At 49.9% G+C, this 13949-nt stretch overlaps 1 protein-coding gene across 5 annotated transcripts in view; it reads left to right on the top strand.

Annotated features, from left to right (window-relative positions):
• Positions 1–13949, top strand: part of IL15 (interleukin 15) — a 438031-nt gene that overhangs the window by 422618 nt on the left and 1464 nt on the right. The gene's annotated exons all lie outside the window — the stretch shown is intronic.

The raw sequence follows: 13949 nt of genomic DNA, 5'->3' as shown, positions 1-13949 counted from the left end.
ACGAAGACCTAACAGGTCGGGAGAATCGGTGGGTAGCTGTAATATATGACAGTTAAGTGATGTTCTGATCCAAATGGTCAAGCCCCCTGAAGGCCTGCCTCTAGTACTGGGCATGGCAGGGATGTGAAAGTTTGAATAACCTGTTAGAAAAAATGCATCGGTTGACCATGTCTCTTGAAGAAGACATATGTCATGTTCATCAATAAAAGAGGTGAAGGATGGAAGAGGGAGAATAGATTTCAAACCTGCCACGTTCCATGAGACAAGTCGTACCCCAGTGAGTGGTTGAGCTAGCCTGTCTAGATGCCTGGTATTTGCATGATTAGCTGCCAGAGGTTGATTTGGCAGGTGTGGTTGAGTGGGAAGAAGTGGATCAATACCAATGTTGGTCAGTGGGACCTGGGGTGAGTGGTGATATTCCTCTAATGGAGCTGACCTGGCCCTGGTGAGGGAAGTGCTTGCAGGCTTAGCTATCGGTTCTTGATTTGGTGGGCAGTATTCCTGCAAGATCAAAGATGCAGTATTGTCATATTTGCACAGTAAACTGTCAAAGGTCTTGGGGAGTATGTCATGAATGGGAGAGAGAATACTTGCACTGGCAGTGTTAGGGATTGCTGCAGACCTGGGGGTGATTGATATTAGTTGGTTGCGTGGTTTTTCAGGATAGATTTTAGATGAAGCTTTAAGTCAATCGTTCTCGCCAAGGGTAGATACATTTTTTGCTTGGCAGTAGCTCGGACAATCCCCGTAGTGCATAGGTGGCCTAGGGTATTTGAACTGGATGCGCGAATGTGCAGGTGGGCTTGTTCTTTCATCTAGGGCCACCAAATTGTCCACCATGGTCCCGTCCTTGAGTGTCAGTTCTAAAATGTCAAAATGTGTTCCCGGGTCTGGCCATCTTGCTACATTGATTATGTCCTTGCGTATTACAGAGCAACAGCCTCTTACATGGCAAATCCAATGGATTGCCTTGTTTTTAATAGTCTGCCACTTCCTTATGTGTCGATGTGTTTAACTTGGGAACGTTGACCATTAGAACTACATTACCTGATTGAGACCAATTAATGGCAGGCTGTGCAGAGTATTTTGGGGCAGTATTGCTCATCAGTTTGGGGATTTTGTGATGGTCGTCTAGTGTATTTCCTGCGCCTAAACTGTTGTGCAAAGGAGGCTGGAGTAAGTTCTTAGTTTTAGCACCAACTGGGAGGAGGCCATCACAGCTGGGTGCTGAAAGAAAGGGCAGATTCGTCATGGTGCCTGGTAGGGTTGGGCTTTGGGTAAGGTTCATGGTGGCCGTGTCATCTGCAAGAGTTAACTGTTTTACTACTGCAATTAAGGAGTTAACCATGAGCTTAAGTTCTAGTACTTCCCTTTTTAAATCTTGTATGCATTGAATGTGCTGTGGGTTAATGTGAGTTGAGTGTGTGCTTGCGGCTGCTAGCCCATCCACCCTGACACCTGGGTCGATGTCATCATGTGATTCTGGGGCGTCAATTAATGGATTAAAGTGGTTGCTGCACTGGATGAAATCGTTAGAGCCCAGTGGTAGCTCTTTCACTAGAGATGGAGCAGTGTGGGTGATAACATTCCTGCCCTCTCCCTGTCCTGTATTGGCTGTGTCTTGTTGCCCAAGTTTCACGAAAATCTCAGCAATTTTCTTTGGGCCAGCCCTCCTATTGGTTGGGGAGTGCTCCCCCCCCAGTACCGTTAGAATTATTTCCCTGAGGAGTAGTTAAAATGTCCTTGCATTCACCCAAAAGAGAGTCAATTCTCTCCATAACGCAGTTACTAGCTGAATGCTTATGTCTTTTTCGCTTAGCTTTTAGCACAGCCCCTGCCCCAGCCTCTATTGCTTTCCTTTTACCCATCTGGGACGTTTTATTGGTGGTAACATGTTCTGCAGAGTATCAGTATAATGGTGCAACCTACGGGATGGCACAGTATTGGCAATAGCGCATAGAGCTAAAATCAATGACGCCTACTTGAATGGTCAATGTTAGGGGGGTGGCCCAGCCCAGCCTCTTCTGGGCTCCGACAGGCATGGACGGGCCTGCCCTTGGCCCGGGCTTTGCCTGGGCGCGGCCCGCACGCGTCCCGTGCAGCGAGGTGTCCCCACGCGCTTTATAGCGCTCGTTGGTGTCAATTGGGTGCAGGTGCAAGTGAAAATGTCCGCCTCCTGGGGCCTCAAAGCAGCTTGGGATATGTAGTCCCTCTCGAGCCTTTAGTGCGTCCCACGCAGCGAGGTGCCCCCACGCGCTTTATAGTGCTCGTTGGTGTCAAGTGGGTGCAGGTGCAGGTGAAAATGGCCGCCTCCTGGGACCTCAAAGCAGCTTGGGATATGAAGTCCCTCTCAAGTCTTTAGCGCGTCCTGCGCAGCAAGGTGCCCCCACGCGCTTTATAGCGCTCGTTGGTGTCAAGTGGGTGTAGGTGAAAATGGCCGCCTCCTGGGGCCTCAAAGCAGCTTGGGATATGTAGTCCCTCTTGAGTCTTTAGCGCATCCCGCTAAATATGTAATATCCTGGTGACACCACTGGAACTACAAGGGTTCTCCTTCTTACTCCAACGCTGTGCGAGAACAAACACAGACTAAATCGATAGATCGAAGGACTTAGAGGTGTGGCAGGGAGATCCTGACTTCCTGTTTCCCAGAGCCTAAGGTCGCTGCATACTGGATTCAGACGGACGACTTGGAGGCGTGGCAGGGAGGTCCTGACTTCCTGATTGCCGGAGATTAAGTGTGGCTGCAGGCTTCAGGCTTCTTAAAGCATTGGAAGAGAAGAAGGACTGTGTCACAAGGATAGAAAAAGAAATAGGACTGCTGCATTGCAGTTGTGTCCCACGCAGGACTTAAAGGACAAGCCTGCTTTCAGTGTTCTTTATACATTGTAGTCATCAGAAAAGCATTTGAAGACCTTGATTTGCAATTACCATCTGTTGAGGTGAAAATCAGTGTCCTCACCGAAGTGTTACAACCCAGACAGACCCTATCTGCATCTTTGCTGCTATTCCGCAAAGCCCTGATTGACACCCTAATGAGAACTTGGGACTAAACCCGGCTCCTGCTCACCTATGAACTATTAAGTGGCACTATGCTATATACTCCCTCCAGTGTGACCCTGCCTTCATGATGCAGCATCCTACTCCTAGGTGCCTGATAGTTTGGGCAGCTACTAACCGAGTCATTCCAGTTCTTTTCCTAGGGCACCCCAGACAGAGAGTGGAAAAGGATGAGGCATTCAGAAAGAGGATGTTTTCATCATCGAGCCTTGATAGTGAGTCAGTTGGTCAGCTGTTTTCTGGGCAGGTAATCAAATGCATTATGGGTCATGGTCCCAGAGATCTTGCCAACTGTCCTAGAGGAAGTCCATGCCAACTTGTCATAGACCATTCAGGATGGCCAGGACACAGCCAAATATGTCGTATGATCAGGCTTGAACACAACCAACTGTATAGACAGGACAGAGCAGTTGAAACTAGTGTGGTGCTCCATGCATGGACGATACCCACTGGCTTCTCGGGTGACGTGCAGTGCTCATATATATGCCTTTTGAATGTGTCTCACCTATTTGGCAAGAATGTTGACTCCACTCTTGAGTTCTTAAAAAGAGTAGAGACAATTCATGTTCCCTTTGTCTCGCTGCACACTCAGCTGTATCCCCAAAAATTGTATCCCTATCAAGACATTGCTAGGCGCTTTACTTACAGGCAGCATCAAGGCCACCCTGTGGTAGGCAGTACCAGTCATTTTCTCCACAGGTGGCTGGCCATACCATCAGACAGGGGCGGATCCTGCAGATAGTCCAGCGGGTCTGTGCCCTTCCATTCTTTTCCGTCCCAATTTCTACTCTGCGTACACAAGAGCGGCTTTTGGAAGAAAATTTGTTCATATTGCTGCAGGAAGCGCAGAAACTTTTGGGGAAAGAAGCCTTGATTAGGAACTAGGTGTTACTCCTGTAATTTTCTAGCCCTGAAAAAAGGTTGGAAGCCTTTGTCCTGTTTTAGATCACCAACCTTTCAATTTCTCCTTGTGGGTGAACAAATTCCGGCCCAGATTCTAACTACCATGGATCCAGGATGTTGAGTGATGGCATTGGAGATGCAGGATGTCTATTTCCATGTTTCTGTCCTGCAGGCCCTCGGGCGCTACTTACTGTTCAAGGTGGGCTGTGAGCATTTTAATTTTGCCTCGCTCTTTCTTAAGCCTCACCATTGCCCCTCAGGTGTTCACAAAGGTGATGGCAGTGGTTGCAGTATAACTCCAGATATCAGGTGTACCAGTCTTCCCCTACCTCGACGACTGGCTGTTTGAGACAGTTTCACCACAGTCTGTTGTGGTCCTTCTCCACGCGATGGTGAACCTCCTTACATCATTGAGGTTCACAATCAACATGCCGAAGTCACACCGGACTCCTTCATAAAGGCTCCCTTAAATCAAAACCATTCTGAAAATGGTGCTTTACCAGGCCTTCCCTGCGGATCAGAGTCCAGGACATTTAGGCTGTGATCCCAATGTTTCAGCCTCATGTTGGTAACTGAGTGAGGGTGGCTGTGGATTCCATCCAAGTGTTGGATGAGACTGCAAAAGATCTGCAGTGGTGGCTGATCTACGTCTTCTGAACCAGTGACGTACATCTCCCTCTACCCCACTCAGAGCTGACAGTGTTGGCAAATACTGGATTGGGGAAGTTATCAGGGAGAGGTGGTGATCAGAGGACTCTGGTGTCTGGCAGAGGCCTGTCTCCCCATCGGACCAGCGCCTCTGGAACTGGCTGAATCATCAGGGTATTTCTCTGATTGTACATCACCAGGAAGGATCTTCAAATGCCATGGTAGACAAACTCAGCTGGAAACATCTAGCAGACCATGGTCTAGTTGACCGTGAATGGCGGTTACATTGCAAGGTGTCTTCCAGCAATGTGGAGTACAATGGCTCGATCTTTTCACCACCGCCGAGAATGTGCAATGTCCACACTTTTGCCATCTGGAGCTCTGAAGGAGGCTTTCACTCGGAGATGCATTCTGCTTTGAGTGGAGCACAGGACTCCCTTCTGCTTTACCACCACTACCTCTCCTGCCCTGCGTTCAGAAGAAGATCAGGAATGCGTGGGCACAAGTCACCCTAATGGCTCTGGAGTGGGCTAGGAGAGTGTTTTACCTGGAACTGGCCTGTGCATTTGTCCTCTGATAAAGCAGTCTGGAGGACCTTCTGTCACTGGGGCAGGGCATGATCTTGCATTCAGCCCTGCACTATCTACACCCCATGCATAGTGATTGAGCAGCAGCCATTAACTATATCCAATCTTGCTCCCTAACTTGTGGATGTCATTCTAGCAACCAGGCCCCATTCTAAAAAGTCTGTGTATGCTGGGAAACGTTTATGGCTTGATGTAGCACCTGTAAAAAGGATCAGGGGCCTATCTGAATCAACCAGATGGACAATATAACCATGAAAAAAGGATTGTAAATCAAGAGGAAGCCTAGATCTAACAGGTCCCCATAAAGCTAGGAGCAAATCAACTGAGGGACAAGGAAGAGGCTTGTTGTTTTTTGAGTGATCATCATGTCAGCATCTACCATCAAACAAGTGTTCTGGAGCAGTGGCCATGGTTAGGGACTCAGTAATATTATCAAGAAACCAGTGTCTTGCTACATATGATGACAAATTGTCAACCATTATCTATTGTAGAATGGGATGTAAAAGGGCACGGGTAGGAGGTTCACTATCGGCTATGGACCAGTTCATTTGAAGGATATGCTGCAGCAGACCATGAATCAGAAACTGTCCTTTATGCAGGTTAAAATGCTCTGCAAGGGGCGTGGCCAAGATGGCGGCGTGAGCGGACGCGTTGCTCCGAGCTCTGCCGACTGGGCCCTTAATTTGCTTTGTGGACGCGGGGCTGGCCGGCCGGTGGTGCCCTGCCGTGACGCCTGGGATCGGAGGGGACATCGCGGGCTCGGTGTGAGCCCGAGGACCGAGAGGCTGCGGCGGGCGAGTGCGCGGACCCGGAAGCGCCGGCTGAGGGGTGCGGAGGGCCGCTGGCTATTCGTTGTTGCGAGCCCGGGCCCGATAGACTGCTGGCTGGGTGCCGAGGGTGCGGCGGCGCCCTTGGAGGGAGCTGTGCCCCCGCGGTGAGGTGTGGCCTGGTGAAGACCTGGAGCCGGGGCCCTGGTGATGGCCGGGGCATTCGTGCTGGGCCCTTCCGGGGGGACCCCAAAGAGGAGAGTGAGCGGATCGGTGGGCCTAGCGGTCAATTGGAGCTGGTGCTGAGGTCCCTGAGTGGCGAAGTGGACCAGTGTGGCAGTCCAGTGGTGCAGGCGGCACGTGAGGGCCATACCCAGAGCAGAGGTGAGCGTTGCCGTGAGGAGGCCCATGGCCTATCCTGAGATGGAAGGTTGATGTCCTGGATGAGAGTTTGAGGCCTGAAGATTTGGCCTACAGTGACACTGCGAAGAGGCCAGACTGAGATATTTGTGTACCTGCAGTTAGTGGGCAGAGGGGATGGCGACCTCCAAGCCTAAGCGGGACCGGACGGGGCAAGATATGCTGACCGGAGGGCGCCAGGTGCCAGGAGGGGCTCCGGAGGAGCCGCCGACCACGAGGACTCCAGAGACAGTGAGGGAGGTGACAGAGGATGAGGCAGCTCCAGTTACTAAGGGCTTTCTTACCTCCTTATTTGAATCACTCAGGAGTGACCTCCAGGCACTCCGCAAAGACATATCTCATGAGGTGAAGGAGTTGAGAGTTGAGCTTTCATCCCTGGGTGAGCGGATGACGAAGGTCGAGGATGGTGAAATTGCCCGCGGCAAGGAGGTGGCGGACCTGCAGCAGGAGGTTGTACGCCTGCGGGAGCAACAGGATCTCCTACAGATGACGGTGGAGGACCTGGAGAATCAGTTGCGCAGACATAACATCCGCATCAGAGTGCCGTCCGGGGCGGAGAAGGAGGACATTGGAGGCTTTGTGATGGCGTTGTTTCGCTCGGTCTTAGAACTTGAGGAGCCCCGAGAGATCACCCTCTAAAGAGTCTACCGTGTGGGCTGACCTGGTGGAGTTGGGGATTGCCCGCCAGACATATTGGCATGTGTCCATAATTTTGGGCTGAAAGAAAGCATACTGCAAAAGGCGCTCAATCTTCCACAGGTCCTTTTTAGAGGACATCAGCTTCAACTATACCAGGACCTTTCGGTTTGGACTTTGCAAAGGCGCCGTGAGTTTAAACCCATCACAGAACACCTGCGTGAGCGGGCGGTGTCCTACTCGTGTGGCCACCCGTTCCGCCTTGTTTTTCCTTGGAGGATCAGCTTTGCCAGGTGAAATAAATATCGGAGGCTAACCAGATCCCAGGCTTGGAGGAATACGCCCCTGCTTTGGGTTCGAAGTTGGGTCCAATTGGCGGCGACCGCCCGCGCTGGCAGAGGAAGGAAAGAAGAAAGAAACAGCAACGCCCAACTGCGTTGGAGCAGATCTCGGAGCGTCAGTCGGCAGTGAGCAGTGTGGCAGCTGGGACAAGTGCCTAAACGAAGAGTGGGGGGGGCCTGCTGGTCGGCTGGGCGCCGCTTGCCACAGTCTTATGGCTGAATGAAGAGGGTCTGGGCGGCGGAGCCGGCGGACTCGGTGGAGGAATATGTGTGGTTCTACAGCCCAGTTGAGACTTTTACCTCTTAGGATGTGTGAGAGAGGACTTTTTTGGTATGAGCACCCGTTGTGCATTTTGGTTATCTGTTTGAATGCTTCCCTACGAGCTTGGTCACGGATGGTATCGGAGGTTTGGCTATGTGAGTTGGAGCGGCAGCGGTCCTGCTCTGGATCCCGCCCCCTCCGTGGAGCCCCTCCCCACCTGAACAATTGTTTTCCCATGCTGTATGACGGTTAGGTGTCTTAGTTTAAATGTCCGTGGGCTGAATAATCCGACTAAGCGATTAGCGATTCTGTCAGGTCTGGAGAATTCTGGGTGTCACATATGTTTATTGCAGGAGACACACTTATTGCATGAGGACACATATCGCATGCGCTCAAGGTGGTTTCCTAGGCAGATTTGGTCCTCAGCAACTACAAAACATGCAGGGGTGGCAATATTGCTTTCCAGGACCTTCTCTGGGGAGATAGTGGGGAGGATACATGAAGTACAGGGCAGATTCCTGGCCATTAGAATAAGATTTGGGGCCTTCTCTTTCACCATCGCTTCTCTTTATGCTCCGAATGCCCAACAGGAGGCATTCCTGAGACAGTTGATCTCCCCAACTCTTAGCTCACCAGATAGTGCTATTTTGGTAGGAGGAGATTTTAACTTGGTGATGGACAACGAGCTTGACCGCTCAGGCCAACGCTATGGACAAGCGGGGGCCTTATCGGAGGCGGGCGTCAGTGGCTGGCTGATTGTGGGCTGGAGGATGTCTGGAGAAAGTTGCATCCTATGCTCCGGGTTTACTCCTTTTACTCTGCTGCAACCAAGACATACGCTCGGCTTGATCTTTTCCTGGCCTCGCAGGAATTTGTCTCCCGGGTCAGGGAGGCCACGATTGAGCCCAGAGCCTTGGCCGATCACGCCCCAATTACAGTGGAGGTTACTGTGGGGGTGGGCCTGGTGGGTACTCCGAGCTGGCGTCTTAGAGATTCCCTGCTCCAGAGTGAGACAACAGTAGAGTCACTTCGACGCGCAATCGCGGACTACCTTAGCTTTAATGATGATGGTAGCACTTCAACGGAGATAGTATGGGAGGCTATGAAGGCAGTGGTGCGGGGCGAGGTGAAGGCACTGTCCGCAAGAGATAATAAGGCAAGGAGAGAGATAAGGGAGGAGCTGGAGCAGAGGGTGGCTGTGCTGGAGCTCTCCCACAGGGCTACTGGTGCGCCTCGAATCTGGCGGGAATTAGAGAAGGTGAGGCAACAGCTGAAGAGGCTGGACTGGGATAGAGCGGAGTATGCGATAGCGAGACTTAAGCACAAATTCTATGTTGGGAGCAATAGGTGTGGAAAGCTACTGGCACACCGGTTCCGAGCACAGCGTGCAGCGTCTGTGATAAAAACTGATCCATTCCCCTTCTGGAATGGAGGCGGGTACGAGCGATCAGATAGCAGAGGCTTTTGCGGAATTCCACCGGGGCTTATACGCGGCTGCTGAGGGAGATGCTGCGGCATTGGATTCATTCTTAGAGGGCGTAGCAATTACGCCCCTTGGTGAGAAGGAGGCGTCTCTGTTGGACCAGCCGATAAGGTTGGAAGAGGTTATATTGGCAATTTCTCGACTAAAAGTTGGGAAGTCCCCTGGTCCTGATGGGTTCACAGCCTTATTCTATAAGACTTTCTGCGTGGAACTCGCTCCGCTTCTGGTGCGCCTTTTCATCTCTTTTCGGATGACAGGAGCTCTGACACCTAGTATGTTGGACGCTACTATTGTAGTTATACATAAACCCAGAGGAATGTGCCTCATATAGGCCGATCTCGCTCCTGAATATAGATGCCAAGTTGTTCACTGGCATTCTTGCTTCCCACCTTAATTTCTGTATGCGGGTCTTATTGATCCGGATCAATCCGGTTTTATACCAAACCGACAATGCGGTGACAATACGAAGCGGCTCCTGCACCTGTTGGATAAAACGGATCGCTCCCGCAGGGAGGTGCTTTTCCTCTCTATCGATGCTGAAAAAGCATTTGATAGGGTTCATTGGCCCTATCTCTTTAAGGTGTTGGAGCGATTTGGTCTGGGCCCTGCTTTCAGGTCCTGGATCAGTTGCATTTATCGGTCTCCCAGGGCGGCGGTTCGAGTTAATGGGGTGCTTTCCCTGCCCTTCCTGGTGGGACGTGGGACCAGACAGGGATGCCCGCTTTCTCCCCTTCTATTTGCGCTGTTTATGGAGCCCCTTGCGCAGAGGTTGCGGGACAGTCCCTTGGTTTCAGGTGTGAAGTTTGGCGGAGACCACCATCTCATCACCCTCTACGCAGATGATGTGATCCTTACTCTGGTGGAGCCCGCGACCTCACTGCCAGTGCTTATGGAGATATTAGTCGAGTTTGGTCAGGTCTCGGGATATCGGGTTGATATGCAGAAGTCTCAGGTTCTCGGTTTGTCGGTGAGACCGGATCATGAGGCAGATCTGAGAGCTAGCTACCCCTTTATCTGGTCGTCCTCGAGTCTCCCCTATTTAGGAGTTGAGCTAGCGACCTCGGCCACTAAGACAGCGAGCTTGAATTATACGACGCTGGTTCGTGAGGTTCAGCAGGACTTGGAATCATGGACGAGGCATAAACTGTCTTGGATGGGCAGAGTGGCGGCGGTGAGGATGACAGTCTTGCCACGCATCCTTTATGTGTTTCAGGTGCTTCCGCTGAATCCGCCTCCGAGAACGATAGCCACTCTCCAATCGGCGATTCTGAAGTTTATATGGGAGGGGCGGCCGGCGCGGCTATCGCGACGGGTTCTATACCGTCCCAAGAGTGGGGGAGGTTTGGCAATCCCTTGCCTTCAGCGATACTTTCAGGCGACTCAGCTGCGCTTTCTTTTGGAGTGGAATCGCCCGCTCACTGAGAAACACTGGTGCTTCATGGACCAGGCAGTAGCGGGCTCGCAAATATGGAAGGAGCCTTGGCTTCGACGCCGGCATAGGGCAGCCGGACTTTATTCCTCCCCAGTCACGGGGGTTACGCTGCGCACATGGGACACAGTGGCCTGTCGATCCGGGTTGACGTCCTTTCCATCCCCGATGACCCCCCCCTAGGCGCAAACCCTGACTTTGAGCCTGGACTTCGGCTGGAGGGTCTGAGACGCTGGTACAAGGGGGGCTGTAAGAGGGTGGGAGGTCTCTTTGACGAACAAGGGGTCATGTCCTTTGAAAAGATGAGGGAAGCGTATGGCTTGACGGAGGCAGATAGATTGATGTACTATCAGATACGGCACTGGGTTTTGCAGCCGGCGAACAGAGCGTTAATAGATAGACCTCTTACGCCATTCAAGAAATGGCTCCTGTTAAAGAGAGATGATAAAGGAGTCATCTCTGAACTTTATCGACTTTTGCAGGGGGAACGGCGCCCGCCTAGGACTAGAGGTCAGTTGCAATGGGAGAGGGAGTTGGAGAGGGAGTTCTTGGATGAGGAATGGGACAGTATTTTTTACAGAATACATCACACAGCATATAACGCAGCGGGACGGAGACGTCATATAAGGTGGCCTCCTATTGGTATTACACTCCAGCACGTATACAAGCATGGGACCCTGTTAAATCTGACCTATGTTGGAGAGGGTGCGGAGGCACGGGTACACTTGTGCATCTGCTCTGGCATTGTCCCAAACTTCATCGCTATTGGGAGGGCATTATTGATGAGATTGACATGGCGTTCCACACTAAGATCCCCAGATTTCCATCATACATCTTGCTGGGGCTGCCTAATCCCCTTACCTTTCCCTTGAGGTCGTTGAGGGGGAGACAGATGGCTCTGGCACTTAACGCAGCCCTACAGCTGATCCTAACCATGTTGGGTACGGATAGGGTCCCGACGCATAATGCGTGGCTCCAGAAGCTTTGGTTTATCCTTGCCATGGAGAAACTCACACTGGCCTCGCAGCAGCGGATGGGTGAATTGAGTGAATTATGGAAGCCATTTCTACAGATCCTATCTGCAGAATTTACGGAGTTGACATGCCCAGCTTATTTGAGAGTCCTGAGGCTGACTTGAATCCTGACTAGAATGCTTGATTGAGAGATTTCAGAGAGCTGTGACTGGTGGGTGGAGGGATGGAGTGGAGGAGAGATAGGAGGATGACCTGGCCGCTGAGGGGGAGCATTGTTAATGTGTTTACTTTATTTGTATGTTTGTTTGGTCCATATTTCAGTGTTTAAAATAATAAACAGATTTGATCCATAAAAAAAGCTCTGCAAGGATGGGGAAAGGTGACCTGACCATCCTGAAAAAGTCTACCCTGATTTGTGATGTCAGCCTTTCCTAGTGACACAGGTCCTTCCCAGTGAGGTGTCCTAATAGTTTAGGGAGGCCTAGTAGTGATAGAGCAGAGTCATAAGAAGTCACATGTCTAGTAATGAGCAGACTCCTGACAAGGCATCGCAGTGCCTCGTGCAGGAGGTGAGGTTGATCCTACTGAGTTAGGCACCTGGGATCATCAGTTAAAATATTTCTTCCCAACGCAGTGCCCTTCCGGCATGAAATGTCTCTTCAAGTAGCAGACCTGGGAATCTATGCGCTAGCCATTGGAGTTGCGCTGGCTTCCTCAATCCTTTGTGACGTCAAAGCAGGCCCTTAATTTAGTCATTGCTTTTCTGGTGTGCACTCAGATTCCAGCAGCCCCAGAAGCTCCATGACAGACTCTTCCTTTTCTTATTGCATTTCTCCCTTTTCAAGGCACAAGGACACATTTAGGAACCTCTTGTTGGCATTGCCTGCGGTACCCAGGGTTCTTTTTTTCTGATCCATCTTAGTTGTGATCTCACCACCCGGTGCTTTGAATTTCACAGTTGCTGAATTTAGCAGCCACATTTTCATGCTTTTTTCTGTTTAGATTTTCAAATGGTTTGCTTTAGAAGTTAAGGGCCAGGTGTAGTAAAGGTTTTTACCCATTCTATGTCTATGGGAAAAAGTGTTCGTACATATGACCCTAAGTTCTTAAAGTTTTTTCCAGTTTAGCAAGTGCCTAACTTTATAGAGAAATTTTGCAACCTTTTATTCTTCGGGGAAATGGTGTCGTGATTTCAGACTTATAAACCTAGACCTTCTGCAAATGGGTGTTACTGCTCCCCTACGTGTAGGAAATCATTTTTAACACCCCAGTGTTTCTGTGTGTTTTATAAAGGGATATTCACATGCAAAAAACGATTTCCATATGAAGAAAATGTGCATTTAACCTAACATTTAACCTCACACTATATCTGGGGCTGTTTGCTCTAGATAATCTACAGGCATAGTGTTAGTCCTGATTGGCATGTGACATAAGGACTGTAAGCGTTTTAGTTGCCTTTTGAGTACCTGTGATTTTTTTCTAAATAGAGAGAAGCGCAAAAAATGTCACGGGCGTTCACCTAGCCTGCATGTGTCTTCGCATTTGTTTGTAAATCCGACCCTAGTATGCTGCAGTAATCAGAACAGTGAATTATTTATCAAATGCCAGGCAGACATACTTCTAAAACTCTAGTCTATCGCTGGATTGTTTTCATTTCTTTCAGTGCTACTACCTACTGAGAGTTATGTGCCCATTATATCAGCGCAAAAGTAGCATGATGATTGGCTATAGCATGGTCCAGCTCTGAGACCCAGGAGGCAACCACAAAACAAGCTTTCTATATGCTTTATTCTCTGGCTGGTAGAAGTGGGATGGCCATTTACCAAGCTGTTTTATCAAATCCGAGCTTTTCTTGAAGATTTGATCTCATTTCTTCCTATCGTGTCCCCCCCTAAACAAGTTGAGGCCAGTGCAGCTAAATTAAGAGTCAGGGCATTTACTCGTTTCTTCCCTGAAGCCCATATTCCTGTCTTGATAAGCCATTGGTTTCTGATTTTACCTTGCTGACCCACTTCAGGTGTATGAAAAGTGGTTGACTACCACAAGTGCAAATAGGACCTGTACATGTGGCAGTGAAGGCTGTGTGTCATGAGAAAACATTTGTATGACCCAGGCGTTTTAATAAAGTTGTTGGTGATGCTTACCTTCCACTACCTTTTCAGTGCTGAAATTGGGGTAATGGACTAAACAGTAAGTAGTTTGTTTATTTATTCCATCGTGCTTTTTGGTAGTAAATAAGGTTTACCGTGTGTTCATGATGGTTTGTTAAACATTTAATTTGTTAGGTTTACTACATTTGGTATCTTGACATCTTGATTAGATTGAGTGTGTTGTCAGCATTACCTTATTGTAAAAACAGAGGGTCTGATTCATATTTTTTGCACACCTAAGTGGTTTTGAGGTGCACTGGAAAAATTGCAATCAATAATTCCACATCCTAAT

The sequence above is a fragment of the Pleurodeles waltl genome, chromosome 1_2 (assembly GCF_031143425.1).
Source record: "Pleurodeles waltl isolate 20211129_DDA chromosome 1_2, aPleWal1.hap1.20221129, whole genome shotgun sequence".
Lineage (NCBI taxonomy): Eukaryota > Metazoa > Chordata > Amphibia > Caudata > Salamandridae > Pleurodeles > Pleurodeles waltl.
The sequence above is the reverse complement of the archived record's forward strand: the minus strand, read 5'-3'. Positions and strand labels throughout refer to the sequence as shown.